Genomic DNA, 16,000 nt, shown 5'->3' on the forward strand with positions numbered 1-16,000 from the left:
AGCTGAACAAACAAACAAACAAACAAAGCTGTCTGAACATTTCATGGGACCAAAGCAGCAAATCCTGCCAAGGGGAGCAGAAATGGGCTCTGGAGCTGTGATCAGCTCAGCACACTCACTCCAGGCAGCAGTAGAGGTTTTCAGGAATTTGATATGGAGAAGGGCAAATGCAGTTTCCAAAAGGAGAGTTTGTTTTCACAGACTGAACTGTTAGGTTGGGTTTTTTTACAAAACACTTATGATGTTTCAAATTTAGTAACAGCTTCCTGAAACTACAGGATGAAATGTCCCAATTAAAATGGAAGGAAATTGGTAGGAATTAAAACATCACCATCCAGTCAGGCCTGCCATTTGGGTTTGTTGGTCTGAGTTGAAATGAAAAGCAGCACAAGACATTTTGGCAACTACAAACCATTTTGCAGATTTATAGTTTCAATAAAAACACTGTTGTGTAAGGCAGAAAGCTTCGATTTCAGTTTAGAGTAATCTCATTGTCTCTGACAAGCACAAGCACCACTGGGAACAGGAGCTGGGCACACCCAACAGTGTCATTTGTAACTGGGAAATTCATCAGCCAGGGAGAGACAGGAGCAGGCTCCGATATTTCTGCTGCAGGACCTGCAGGCAGGAGGGAAAAGCCCTGCACCACTTTGGATGGAGCCATTTGGGAAAGTGAAGCCATCTACCAAGTTCAAGCACCATTTTTTTACCACAGAAAATTCTCTTTTCCTGTAGCATCAGACTGAAAATTCCTGAAAAGGAGCTCTGAAATGACAGTGGTCTGCATAAAAAGCCAAACTAAATCCAGGAAAAAGAGATCTTTGTTCAAAAACCAGTAAGAATTTACCAATGAATGAAGTCAGTGTGTAAATGTGGAACACTCAGTGCAAGGCAAGGACTGACTCAGCTCCAGCTGCCTTTCAGGAAGCAAAGCAGATGCCAAACAGTTGGAGCAAGCAGCATGGAAATGATGCTGGTCCATTGCACGAAGGGCCAGGAGGCAGAGGCAGGGCTGCAGCCTGCCCTGGAACAGCCTGGCACTGCCAAGGAGAGAAACTGCTTTTCCCTCTGGAACTCCCTGCAAGTGTGAAGAAAACAAATTTTGAAGTTTCAGCTGCAAACACCCACCTTCTTCAGCCTCTGATCCCTCAGAAGGGAAAAACAAGTCGTTTGGAAAAAAAGCTCTGTAGATGAAAATCTGCAGTCCAGAGGCAGCTTTATGCAGACCAGCCAAGATAGATTCAATAGGGTCCCTCTCCCACACTGCTGTCATTTGCTTTAGCATATGTATTTTATCATTTGCATCTGAAGATAAACCTGTGTTGTTGAATTATTTACTCCAAGTTATCATTTCTAGGGTCCTCATGACCCAGGCTGCTCCCTGCTCTGTCACAGGGTCAGCAGCAGCTCTCTGCTGAGCTTTTCCTGGTGGGGGTTTGAGTGGTTTGGAGTAATTCCCCATCACTCTGGATTTATATATGTTGCTGTAACCACACACATTTAATGATGCTGGATATTAAAGCAGGAATTTAACATGCTTGGAAGTTTATTTTAAAATGCAATTAGATGCCATTACAATATTTATATATCGGGTGCAAGTTTTCTTTCCCAAAGGGGTCTCTTTTACAAATAAGTGACATTAGTTGTGAGTCACAGTAGAGTCTGTTGTGCTCATTTCAGGGCTTTTTAGCATTACCAAATTTCCAAACGATCAGGAAATTAAAATAGAAAATGATTAACTCAGAATGAAAGAAGCAAGGCCCAGACATGCAGACTGTTCCCACTGACAGCAGCTGGAGCAGGGGAAGAGCAAATTGCGAATAAAACGAGGACCAAGAGCCCTCTCGTGGCTCCACAGGCACAGGCAGGACTCAGGAGCCCTCCCGTGCAGACTGGGTTTGTGTGCTGAGAGCATCATTCCTGGGATTTAAAGAAATCACTGCTGCAATCCTGCCACGCTCTGCCTTCAGCAGCCCACAGCACTGCCTGCAGCATTTGCAGCTTCCCTGCAGCTCTGCCTCCCACAAGAACCCCAGAAAACCTTTAGCAGCCGGTTCCTGCATCACAGCCATAAGCTGTGCCTGTTCTATGGCAGCACAGCCTGGGCAGGAGCTCTGCTGTGGGCAGGGACCGTCCCCACTGCAGGGACATCGGGGAGAGGCACTGGGATGAAAAACATAAAGCCATCAGCTCTGGGAGCCAAGAAAGGTGACCTGGCTATTGATACAGACAAATCAAACTGGGAGACAGTCCAAGGAGAAGCAGAGGGCTTTAACCCAGGGCAGAAAGCCCTCCCATTTCTTCCTTGCAGAGATGCAGGTCACAGAGCCCAGGCCTGAGGTGTGATTCAGAAGAAAGATGCTCTGGCACCAGCATGCTCGGTTTTCAGAGCAGCCCAAGGGCTAAGGCCACAGTTCCACTGCCACATAACCCAGGATCATCCTTCAAAGCAGGGAAATTGTTTTATCCATTTTTTACAGGCAAGAGGCAGAGTCAGAACCAGTAAGGTGCTTAATAGGAAGGGTTCAGCTGGAGGAATTACTGCTAAAAATCACCATTTACACCATAACCCTGGTGATGTCAGCACTCTGTGTGACTCCCAGTTTCACCAGGTCCCTTAAAAACCCATTGGGGATGCCCAGAGCTGTCCAGGTTTGAGTCATGCCCAGCCCAGACTCTGAAAGCAGGGCAGGGGGTTCAGATATTGCCCTGAATATGTCCAAGGGAGGGAGGGAGGGAGGCGTCACTGCTTCAAAACTTGATCAAGACTGCCACCTACTAACACACAGCTGAAATGACTAAAATCGTTTCATGTTTCCAGGCACAAACTGACAGAAGACAAAACCCTCTAGAACTGCATTTGTAAAGTTGTTTAACATGAAAAGCATCTTCCTTCTTCTCTTACTTTTGGATACAACGCCTTGCTGATATGATACCCTGCTATATATCCTAATAGTCCCCTTAAGAATGGAAAAAATCTTTTTTCCCTCCTAGCTAGGACCCAGCTATGCATTAACCACTTACACAGTCATTCTTTGAATCTAAAAACAAGCATTTTTGTAACTGGAAGATTTGGGGTTGCCTGGAAAGGAGCAGGAGAAATCAATGCAGACCTCTAGAGCCAAAGTGGATGCCCTGACCAGAGAACTGTCCTTATTTTATCTTCTGGCCAACTGGAAAGAATTAGCTTCTGGTTAATACAAGATACAACATTTGCATTTGGTGTTCAGCTGAGGATCTTCAGCTGTCCTTGCCCAAGTCTCTCCTCACAGCAGCTGATCCAGTGAAAACTCAGGTTTGCAGCCTGGAAACCGAAAATTTGGGAGCCCCCAAGAGCTTTCAGGAGACAAAGCTCAGCTCCTGTGTGCCCTTCTGCACAGCTCAGCTATGGACCTGCTGCAGTGGGTCCAGAGGGGGCCCTGGAGATGCTCCAGGAGAGGAGGAGGATCCAGGGAGAGCTCAGAGCCCCTTGCAGGGCCTGAAGGGGCTCCAGGAGAGCTGGAGAGGGGCTGGGGACAAGGGATGGAGGGACAGGACACAGGGAATGGCTTTAAGCTGAAGGAGGGTGGATTTAGACTGGACATTAGGAGGAAATCTCTCCCTGTGAGGGTGGGCAGGCCCTGGCACAGGTGCCCAGAGCAGCTGGGGCTGTCCCTGGATCTCTGGCAGTGCCCAAGGCCAGGCTGGACAGGGCTGGGAGCTCCTGGGACAGTGGGAGCTGTCCCTGCCATGGCTGGGGATGGGAACAGACTCTTTAAGGGCCCTTCCAACCCCAAGCAGTCGGTGATATTTCATTGTGCTATCACTGTTTTACACCTGAACTGAACACTTTGATCTGTTTTGAGTGAGTTTGCACTGGGGTCACTGACAGGAGGAGCAGTGCCCAAACCAAACTCCAGCAGCTTTACTCACAGACACAGCTCTGATTCCTCTTCTTTCTCTGCCATATGGGACTGCACAAGAGCACAGGGATTTTTAATGGGGCATTGAGACCACAGCTAAGTTTTGGTCTTGTGATGTATGAGTAATCCCCACTGCCCTGCCCTGTGTGTCCCTTCACTGCAGCCGCTGCCTCGATGGCCCGGGCTGGCTGTGGGGGTTATCAGTGGAAGCCGGGCAGGGCTCAGGCTCTGCCTGGCCTGGGACACAGAGCCTGGCAGTGTTTGGCACCCCTGGCATCTGTCTGTGAGCACATGGACAGCATTTGTGAATGCTGGCTGCTCCCTCCAGCCGCAGCAGTTTCGGGGCAGACACGGCGAGTTCTTGTCCTGTGCCAAGCAATTCCTGTGAACCTCCACAGGTAAAACCAGAGCCAGAGCCGAGGCCAGGCACAGAACCACAGCTCTGCTCACTCATCAGGCCATGGACCGGTGTTACCTGCCCCTGTAGACGATGTTCAGTGTCAAGGAAAACACAAGAGTTTGAAGCAGTAAGGGCTCAGTGCTGAGGAAAGGCTCCAGATGCTGCTCTGTTTGGGGAGTTTGTGCAAACTCTGATCTTGGTGCAGCTAATTTATCCTGTGCACACCTGTGTCCCTCCACCTCCTGACAGGCAACTGCAAAACCCCAGGCAAATATCAGAGCCTGCCTTGGGGGAGTGGGGCTGTGTGCTGAGGGCTCGAACAGAGCAGATGCTGTTCCCCAGCTCCCCACAGACAGCCTCTGCAGCACAGAGCTAAAAACTTCAGCCCACATCCACAAAGGGACAGAGGACAAAGCACTTAAAAGTGCTCAGCTCTTATGTGTCCAGCTGGTGGAGCAGAATTCACAGGCAGGAGCAGGGCATTCACAGGGTGGCTGCAAAGCACATTTCCATGGTGGGCAGAGTTACCCCGGCAGCTCTGCAGCAGCTCCTGCAAGCAGGGGAGGCAGATCAGCTCTGCCCCTTACAGAAATGCCAAAGATACACAAAAGGTGAGCACAGCCATAATTTAGAAGCTGAACTTTACATTTTTAACTGGATGCAGCAGGGAAAACCTCAGTTCCTACGGACCCTGAGGGGCTCAGCCTTGGTAAAGGTGGAATACTCTCAGTGAGAGTTTCCTACAGGAAGGGTTAGTGAGAAATGAAGATACAAATTCAGGGAAAGGATGAATACAGCAATTGCCTTCATTTGCTCCAGTTTCCTGCATTTGACATGCTGAACTGAGTTCCTGTAAAAACCTCAATCTTCAGTTCAATCTCACGTTGCTATTACCATCCAATTATAATCACTAGTCAGCACTACAGGGATACCATACTCTTTGCCCTCTTTCTACTGGCCTCAAAATAACATTCCAGAAAATAGAAAGCCACAGCTTAATTTAAAGCTGCTTCAAAAATATGAAGATTTTAATTGCACCTTCGTAACAGCATGGGTGTATAAACAAATTCATATTCAGACACACACACACAAATTCCTTCCACGTGAGCAGGAGCTTTCCAGCTGGCTTCAGTGGGGACAGACAACAGCAATGAAAGAACCTCACCCTCCATGGGGAAGGAGAACAGGAGCTCTCTCTGGGATGGGCATGGCGTGCACTGCCCATGTCAGACGTTCAGCAGGGCTCCCATGTCTTGCCCAGGTGTGGTTAAAGAGCACGGGAGCCACAGGAGCCACAGGGGCCACAGGAGCCACAGGAGCCACAGGAGCCACAGGAGCCACAGGGACCACAGGAGGCACAGGAGCCACAGGAGCTACAGGAGGCACAGGAGCCACAGGAGCCACAGGAGCTACAGGGGCCACAGGGGCCACAGGGGCCACAGGAGCCACAGGAGCCACAGGAGCCACAGGAGCCACAGGAGCCACAGGAGCCACAGGGGCCACAGGAGCTACAGGGGCCACAGGAGCCACAGGAGCCACAGGAGCCACAGGAGCCACAGGAGCCACAGGGGCCACAGGAGCCACAGGAGCCACAGGAGCCACAGGGGCCACAGGAGCCACAGGAGCCACAGGAGCCACAGGAGCCACAGGAGCCACAGGAGCCACAGGGGCCACAGGGGCCACAGGAGACACAGGAGCCACAGGGGCCACAGGAGCCACAGGAGCCACAGGAGACACAGGAGCCACAGGAGCCACAGGAGCCACAGGAGCCACAGGAGCCACAGGAGCACACTGAGAGGGTCTGACTGACAGAGACAACCTGAAAGAGCACTTAACACAGACTAAAATGACTTGGAACAGGGTGGGAAAATGTTGCCAAAGAGCTGCCCTAAGATTCAATTCAAATTTCATTGTTGTCTCTGGGAATTTCTCCAGTGACTTTGCTGAGCTTTCGATTGAGTCTCAAGCCTATAAAATGAGAAAGAGAAGAGAGATCTCAGGTTTTGCAGAAACCCTCCCATCACCTCCACCAGAAGCCTCCCACAGGACTTTGCACAAGCAGTTGTTACTGCTGCACTGACTATGAAAGAGAGACAGCATCCAGCTCATTTCCAAGTGTCTTCCTCAGGCAGCTGTAAGAAACCATTCTGAAGCAGCTTTCTGTTTCCTAAAAATCTCTTATCTCTTTGAACTTTTCTGAGGAGTTATACTCAGTACTCATCCAAGCTCCAGTAGTAGATACAGTCAAATATGTTCACACCATTTATGCAGTAAATGTTCCAGACACTCTGTTCACTCACTTGCAGACTGTCCCAAAGGCTGTGTACTCATCAAAGTGAAAAAAATTAATTTATTTAAAATCCAGTTCTACATAATTCTATTTTAGTGCAATCTATATTCAAGCCAGAATTTAAATATTCTATTAAAATGGATCCATCATCAAATATCATGGAATCCAGCAAAATAATAGCTAACATCTTAGTGCTAAGCCTCCATCAGAGTCACACTGGTGCCTTGATACCCCCTTCATTTATTTCCAGTTCTGGCACCTGTAACCATGGCAACCTATACGGAAACATTTCAAGCAGAACAGAACTGACAATCACAATAACAGCGAAATACCTGAGGTGGGGAAAAAAGAGGAGAGGCACAAGCAGGTAGTTGTTGAAATTAAAAGCTAATGACAAGAAAACAGCTGGAAACAAATGCTGGCTCACACAGGCAAATTCTCTAGGCAGATGTATTTCTGCAAACCTGCTCTGTTCCACCTTAGCTGTGCAGCTATGAAAGGGAGGTAAAAGAAATACTTTCATCAGCAAAGAGTAAAAGTGTGAACTCTAAAAAGTAAGTTGCTGCAAATGGAAAGCAAATTTTTTTCTGTTGCATGCACTTGCAGGAGTACTCAGCACTGGCCCATGAAAAGCAAGTATTTTTTCCAAAGGCAAACACTCACAAATGTGCTTCAGAGAAACACTATCCATCAAGAGAGAAAGAGAAGTCACCTTTTAAAGAGATTCTAACAGAATAATTCCATTAGCCTACATCAAAGAACAGGTTTGAAATGAACATGAGTTAATAAACCATATATGTGTAAACTGGGATAACTTCCTAGACATTTAAGGGAACTAATTAGCATTTGAATGCTGTGAAGCAAGAAAGGGAAATTCTATCTTTAAACTGTAACAATCAGAACTAGAAATGAGATTGACCTGTGTGGGAGAGCCTAGCAGGATGCAGCTGCAAGGTTAGCTTCCAAGGTTTATGGGGCTGGAGCTGAAAAAACACAAAGACCAAGGCCATCACCAGACCTGCAGGGAGGGCTGGGGGTTTTTATCTGTTATCCTGTGAAGCTGAATTTAGAGAACAGAATTAAAGAATAAGACTTGGATCAGCCTCCCCATTGCAGCACCTCCCAAGCCAAAAGCTGTGAACGAGCACCAAAACCACCAGGAATTCAGCCAGCAAGGCTCCCTGGAAAAAGTGAAGAAAAATAAGAACAGACAAAAGCAAACGTGACATTGAACTAGAGAGTTGAGGGGAGGAGGCAGAGCTCCTGGGATTGCTCCAAGATGTAACCTCCAAGAAACCAACACGAGCTCTTCACCAAAGCTCGCTCCCAGATCACATAGCTGCTGCCTAGGAGGCTTCTCACTCCAAACTGCATATTCCATTTAGCCAGCTCCTTTTAGATCCCTTTTTCCTTCATCAGAAGGAAACATAAAAATTCTGCAGCAGGTATCAGGGAGGATGAATCCACCCTTGCAGGGGAAGAGGGGCAGCAAGTGGAACAGGCAGAAGTGGCTGTAAAAAGGCCTGAACCCATAAAATATGTAAATGCGTGCAGAAGTCAGAATTCCCAGGATAAGACACTGCAGCCAGTTATTGTCCCTTTTTCAGCACCTTGTGCCTGAAACAGGAGGATGGAGAGTCTGACACTCACAGCTCCACCTGTCTGGGCTGTGAGGGTGGAGTGTGAGAGCTGCTGCACCCACCTGACAGCGGGGAAAGGACCAGGAGGAGCCTCCTGGGGCAGGAGCTACCACTGGAAATCCAGGGATGGTCACAGGGGCCTGAGGAGGGCCTGGAATGCCAGGGGCTGACTGGGACCTCCCTCCTCACAGAGCAGCCTGCACTCTGCCTGGGGCTGTGTGCTCCCTTTCCCTTGTCCAGGATCCGGAGAAATAATCCCATCAAACAGCAAATGCTCCAGACACAGCACATGGCTGTGTTTCCATGCTGGATCTGCCACGGGGAGCTCCCACTGCTGCTGCTCCACCACTGCAGCAGCAGGTGGCACAGAGGCAGCTGGGAATGCTTGTTTTCAGGGCAGGGAGCAGAAAGATGCTCCATTCCTTTTCTCCTTGTTCTTTCAGTCATTCAAATCTTATTGTGCAGCAAAGGCCAGTGCAGGATTCAGTGGAAGCAAAGGAAAATCTGGATTAGAGATGGAGAACATGGAAATGGAGAACTGGGATGTGAATTAGCAATAACTCTGGGAAAAGAGTTGGTGTCTCTTTTCTCACTTGCACCTCAGAAAATGTAACTGTCAAGGCACAGTACACAAAAAAGCTGTCATTCACTGTCATGTAGGAAGCACCTTCCTTCCTTCCTCTGGGGAATTTCCTCAGTCGCTGGATTTTGTAAAAAAGAATATTCTTCCCCTACCATTGTGTGTCTCATTGACTCCTATTTTCTTCTTTGTCATTTGTAAGACTCTTCTTCCTGACCCCCAAGAAGGATTTGAGCTTTCCAACCAATTTCTCTAATGCCTTCAGGTTAACAGGGGCGCAGCAGCAGCAGGGTTTAGCAGCAGGTTTGGAGCAGCAGTGCCCCAGGTGTGGGGGCAGCAGGGAGGGCTGAGGAAAACCAGACCAGAGCAAAGCACAGGGCCAAGCCCCCCGGTCCTGCAGAGTCCTGCACCAGAGGGGGCTCACAATGGGCTGGCTCCAGCTGCACGAGGCTGCACAGCTGCACCTGCACATCTGGGTGCTGCACATCTGGGTGCTGCACATCTGCACCTGCACATCTGCACCCTCACATCTGTGTGCTGCACAGCTGCACCCTCACACATCTACACCCCACACCCCTGCACCCCACACCCCTGCACCCCACACCCCTGCACCCTCTCCCCTGCACCCCACACCTCTGCACCCCACACCGTACACCCCACACCCCTGCACCCTCTCCCCTGCACCCTCTCCCCTCTGAGCAGGCAGGCAGTGCCCCCAGAGCAGGCACGGTGCAGCCTGTGCTCCTGACTCTCACCTGTCCCCCAAGGCTGTCCCCACGGCCAAGGGGACCCCCTGATGCCCCCACTCTGCACAGCCCAGCCCCCCCTGGCACCCCCCCAGACCCTGCTGAACAATTTGTACAGAAGTTTCTTTAAAAATACATCCCGTGGTGACTTTCAGACTTGGAGTGCTGGGAAAGGTGCTGTGCCCCTTGGGATGCTCCTCAATGGTTAATTAATCTCACTTTAAAACCTGCCTCCTTTCTTCTTTCTTTCTAATTTCTGCTGACTTCCATTTCTAGTTACACGATCTTGTTATACTTTTAACACAGATATAACGGGTTTTCTATCTTTACTCAGGTGCTGACAGACCAAAATTTTCAGCTTTCCATTTTTTTAAAGAATCTAGTTAATGTTCCAATAAAGAAAACCTTTTCATTTCAAAATCCCATTAGATTACTTTTATATATATTACTTTCTATCTTTTTATGAAAAGATATCCATTTATTCTTAGATTCTAGGAACTAAAGCAGTGAAACCATCTGCATCCAGTGTTTCTCTGTTTTTATATCCACTTTCACCCAAAAGCAAAAGTGTGAAAGTTTTAACTCACTCTGGATTTTGATTTCACTTCACACCTTCAAAGCTAATTAATTACCATTTGGAGTGAAATGGCATGTTTAACATCCATAATGAAAATGTTAATATACTGGGCTGAAGGGGTTCTGACCAGAATGCAAGCTACCAATAACCTAATTATTTATTTATTAATTTTGCATTGTTTGCCATCTCAAACTGAGAGAAAAAGTTCATAAAATGAGAATAATACTCACCAACTTCAAATTATTTGGAGCTATGAAAGCAAAACACTGTATCTCCAGTCTGACTTCTCAGAAAGTAAAAATGAGCCAATAGTCCAAAACAAAAGGTCCTTCAGAGTTGAAAATGGAACTGTGTTCATTGCCACCACTTCAATTTTTATTTTTCTCCTTCACTTTCTCATTGGCTGGGTCGTTTGGGCTGTGTTCATTCTGGAGCAGCCGTAGCCCCAGATCAAGGTGTGGCAACAGAAGGGCCCTGAATCGCTTCCCTTCATCAGCCTGGAAATCTGGATGGGGATAAAGCAGCAGCAAGCAGTGCCTGGCCTGTTCCTGCTGAAAAGGGCAGGAGCAGAGCCAGGATTTCACCTTCACAGCTTGGCCCACTGGTGTCTTCCTACCTGTGGAAAACGTTTTATAGATTTTTTTATTTTAAACTCATGCCTTATGACTTTGGAATTAGGGATGAATCCTATTAGGGAGACAAAAGGCTCCTTGTAGTTCATAGCTGTCTAACAGTGAGAGATAGAGAGACTATTATATTTGGCACAATATTTAGAGAAATTAATCCTGAAGCGCTAAAGATTTGAGGGATTAAGGGTTTGAGTGACAGCTGAGCTCTATCCCTGGATTGTGCCACAAAACCATTTGCCTCCAAGTTGAACATGTTCCTCACTTGCACCCGAGTCAGCACAATTCCTGCTTTTATTGCACTTGGGTCCCCAGGGGAGATCAACAAACTCATAAATCCTCATTTCATGGTGGTTTGCAAAATTGTCACGTTATTTTCATTTCTAAGATTTGATATGTGCCTTCCTCCCCTCGTGAAGAAAAAGACATATCCCCTGTACAAAATGCACGACGCTTTTAAAGCTTCAAGAAGTGATTAAAGAGCTCTGGAACTGCCGTTTGCAGTAAGAAATGATGTGCAAATGTGTCCACAAAGGATCATCCAGGCTCTCCCAAGCACTGCTTGGAGAACTCCAAACTCTGGCAGAGTTTAACCACTGAGTCCCCAGTGTCCCACAGCAGGAACGGGGCTGCTCCCCTGGGCTGGCCTGGCTTGGAGAGAGCACAGCAGATCCCCAGCCCAGGGACTGCAGGGGGATCCTCAGTGATCCAGGGGGATCCTCAGTGATCCAGGGGGATCCTGTGGTGATCCAGGGGGATCCTGTGGTGACTGCAGGGGGATCCTATGGTGATCCAGGGGGATCCTCAGTGATCCAGGGGGATCCTGCACTGATCCAGGGGGATCCTGCACTGATCCTGCAGCTGGGAAGCCAGAGGAAGTGGCCCCAGTGCTGGAAAGAGGCACTGCCTTGGCTGTGGCATCAGAGGCTCCCCAGCTGAGGAGATGAGATGGGGAAGGAGAGGAGATTTCATGGTTGCCATGGCAGTGGCAGCATGGGGCCATGGCAGGAGAGCAGATATTCACTGCAAGCTTATTTCTGTAGCTTCCCAACAAAAAATTCTGTGAAAACAGCTGAAATAAATTTACAATTAATCTTTCCAAGCCCTCCATACTCTGAAGTCACAGAAACACACAAGTACCAGCACACCAGCAAGGTGCAGCTTTGCTCTGAGCTGTGTAACTTTGTAGAGACCAATGAGGTTACAAGGTTCAGTCCAAAAGGATCTTAAATTTCACAGTGTGGATGTGTTCCTTGCTGTTCAGGGCTTCAGGAATGAGCAGAAGAGGAGAGTTCCTCCAAGGAGCAGTGTCACCCAGGCAGATGGCAGAAATCACCCAGTCTCATCCAAAACAGGCACACTGACTGCCCTCCACAGCAATTCCTGCAGGGAATCTCCATGGCAGGATGATTTTGCCATGTGTCTTCTGTCAGGGTATTTCCATGGCCATCTGTGAAAGGTAACAGCCACTTGGGCTGCAGGAAAGGGCTTGTGCAAAATATCCTCCAGCATCCCGAGCAGCTGGAGACTGGGCTGAGGGCTGTGAGCTGGCACACACCTGGGCATTCCTGACGCTTTTTGGGAATACACAACCAGGAGATGCCTTCAGAGCAGGAAATCCGGGGACAACGGCACGGCAGCATGAGAAGCTCCTGCAAAGGGACTCCTGTGGGGATGAGGAAGATCCAGTCTGAACAGAAAAGCCTCCAGAAGGGCTGGGGATTTTCCTGTGAGCAGAGAAAGTACCAGAGCCCGTGGATGACTCTCACTACTCAGAAGCTACTTCCCTGTCCAGCATTTACAGGACTCACTGCTCTTAGATGTGGCTCAAATCAGGATTTTTATGAATAAACCATCGAATTCAATGGCTATGGAGAGACTCAGAACTGTCCCACATGAGGCAAGGTGAGCAGCCACAGCACAGAGGTGGCACGGGGAGAACACCCAGCACTGGTGCCTTTTGCCCGGTGCCCTGCACATCTTTGGGGTGTCTGTGCATTCCCCATCCCCTGCAGTGTCAGCTGTGGCATTAAAACGTGCCCTCGGTCCTTGGCAATAGAAAATGTTTTCTTTTCCTTCCTTAAAATTGTATTTCAGCCTTAATTAGCTCACAAGCCTGTTGTTCAAAAGCCGAGATTTCCTCTCTGGGTTTTCCCCTGCTTCAGTTCAAACCACATCTGAAGACAGAGCCATCCTTTCATGAACAGAACCATTTCTTTTGCTTGCATTGTCAGCATGGTTAGGCCCTTATCAAATCTCTTCCCTACTGTAACATTTCTTTTCAAGTTAGCTCACTAACCCTTACCTGTTTTTCACGTTTACCTGCAAATAGCAAAATACCATCAACTGGAAAAGATAATTCCTCACTTGTGAAAGTGTTATTTTTTTATTCTATGATATGGGCAATACAAATGTCACTCCGAGTCAGGTTGTATTAAGTAGTTTCATGTCACATGACACAGTGTGAATTGACACATGCTGTGCTGTTGTATGAGATCTGGGGTTACTTGTTTGAAGAGACTTTTTTCTTTTCTGTTTAGGAGAAGATATTACGTACTATAGATATTACATGATCCATCCATTAGCTAAAAAACAGGCCCAGATAAAGGAATAATTTCTGACATTCAGAGCAAAATAAAACCTGAAAATCATTGCTTACTTTTCATGTAATACTGATAGTCAGCTTATTCCTTACAATTTATTAAAGAGAGCAAACATAATGCGAAGAGACTACATCTGTTTTCATACAGAAAAGTAAAACAGAAATCCCCATGCAGATTCCAAATGTCAAACTAAGCCAGGGACTGGCTTTGTTTAGCAACCGGTATTCACTCTGAAAAGCCTCTTTGTCTTTCAGCACTGCCTTGTTTTTCAGTAAGTTATGGGAAAGCCAAGGACCATCTCTGCGAGACAGAAGCAAGCTCAGCTCCTCTGGAAGGAGAGCAGCACATCCATGACTTCACTGGCACATCCCAGCCCAAGAGCTCTCACAGCACACCTCCACCTTAGCGACTGCTAAAAAACCTGGCCAAAACTCTGGAGCCTCTGGCTGCTCGTGAAACACAGAGCAGCAGCCGGGACCTCTCCCACCTGTTGGATTGTCACAAACCACCGAGCACAGAATCACTCAGACTGGAGAGGTGCTCGGAGAGGGTGCAGTCCGGCCTTTACCGGAGCCCTGCAGCCCTGCAGCACCTGCGGCAGCTGCAGCACAGCTGGAGCACAGCTGGAGCACAGCTGGAGCACAGCTGGAGCACAGCCGGAGCACAGCTGGAGCACAGCCGGAGCACAGCTGGAGCACAGCTGGAGCACAGCCAGAGCACAGCCGGAGCACAGCTGCAGGCACAGCTGGAGCACAGCTGGAGCACAGCCGGAGCACAGCCGGAGCACAGCTGGAGCACAGCTGCAGGCACAGCTGGAGCACAGCCGGAGCACAGCTGCAGGCACAGCTGGAGCACAGCCGGAGCACAGCTGGAGCACAGCCGGAGCACAGCTGGAGCACAGCCAGAGCACAGCTGCAGGCACAGCCGGAGCACAGCTGCAGGCACAGCTGGAGCACAGCTGGAGCACAGCTGGAGCACAGCTGGAGCACAGCCGGAGCACAGCTGGAGCACAGCTGGAGCACAGCCGGAGCACAGCCGGAGCACAGCTGGAGCACAGCCAGAGCACAGCCGGAGCACAGCTGGAGCACAGCTGGAGCACAGCTGGAGCACAGCTGCAGGCACAGCTGGAGCACAGCCGGAGCACAGCCGGAGCACAGCTGCAGGCACAGCTGGAGCACAGCTGGAGCACAGCTGGAGCACAGCTGGAGCACAGCCAGAGCACAGCTGGAGCACAGCTGGAGCACAGCTGGAGCACAGCTGGAGCACAGCTGCAGGCACAGCTGGAGCACAGCCGGAGCACAGCCGGAGCACAGCTGGAGCACAGCTGGAGCAGAGCTGGAGCACAGCTGGAGCACAGCTGGAGCACAGCTGGAGCACAGCCGGAGCACAGCCGGAGCACAGCTGCAGGCACAGCTGGAGCACAGCTGGAGCACAGCCGGAGCACAGCTGGAGCACAGCTGGAGCAGAGCTGGAGCAGAGCTGGAGCACAGCTGGAGCACAGCTGGAGCACAGCCGGAGCACAGCTGCAGGCACAGCTGGAGCACAGCTGGAGCACAGCTGGAGCACAGCCGGAGCACAGCTGGAGCACAGCTGGAGCACAGCCGGAGCACAGCCGGAGCACAGCTGCAGGCACAGCTGGAGCACAGCTGCAGGTACAGCTGGAGCACAGCTGGAGCACAGCCGGAGCACAGCTGGAGCACAGCTGGAGCACAGCTGGAGCACAGCTGGAGCACAGCCGGAGCACAGCTGGAGCACAGCTGGAGCACAGCCAGAGCACAGCTGCAGGCACAGCCGGAGCACAGCTGCAGGCACAGCTGGAGCACAGCTGGAGCACAGCCGGAGCACAGCTGGAGCACAGCTGGAGCACAGCTGCAGGCACAGCTGGAGCACCCCTGCATGCCTCTGATGCCCGCTCCATCCACACTGCCCCGCACCTCGAATTCGCAAGTAAAACACACTCTTACTTTCTCGATATTGGCTCTATTAGCGCCTCGCATAGCTGACAACACAGGAGAGAACTTCATAAAGAAAGTCTCATGATAGCTGTTATTTATTATGCAAATGCTGCCTGCCATGGCAACATTGCACGCAGTACTTCTCTTTATTTGCCCTGATACATGCATATTCAAATTAAGGCCGCATACATTGTGCCTACACTTTACAGAGATTTTGTTTTCCTTGACACTTGCAGAAGAACAAACTGCAATTAATACAGCCTGTTTCAGCAGACAGCACCCAATTAGTTATCGTCCATTTTCAGACTGGGACTCTAGACTAAAAAACACGGAGCTGGCTTCTTATTCAAGACAAAAATACATCCAAACTACGGGTTTTCAAAGACACGTTTAACTCACAATGGCCAGGATACTCACTTGGCCTTTAATGTGAAATGGAGTGTTAATTTTTCTCTGTCACCTCTTAATTGCTTCCTTATTATACTGTTCAAGCAGTTAATTGCTAGACTGAGTGAAAGAGTGTTTTCAAGGGAAAGGAAATGCCACAGCATGAAAGAAAAAAAATAGAAGCAGCACACAAGTGTAATTTGGCCTGATATAATGTTAGTTGTGGTATTGCCTTTAATGGTAACTACAAAAATTAACAGGAAAAGCTAAACAGTTTTCTATTGCCAAACAGGG

Source organism: Cyanistes caeruleus, chromosome 14 (assembly GCF_971803275.1).
Source record: "Cyanistes caeruleus chromosome 14, bCyaCae1.hap1.1, whole genome shotgun sequence".
In the NCBI taxonomy this organism is placed as follows: domain Eukaryota; kingdom Metazoa; phylum Chordata; class Aves; order Passeriformes; family Paridae; genus Cyanistes; species Cyanistes caeruleus.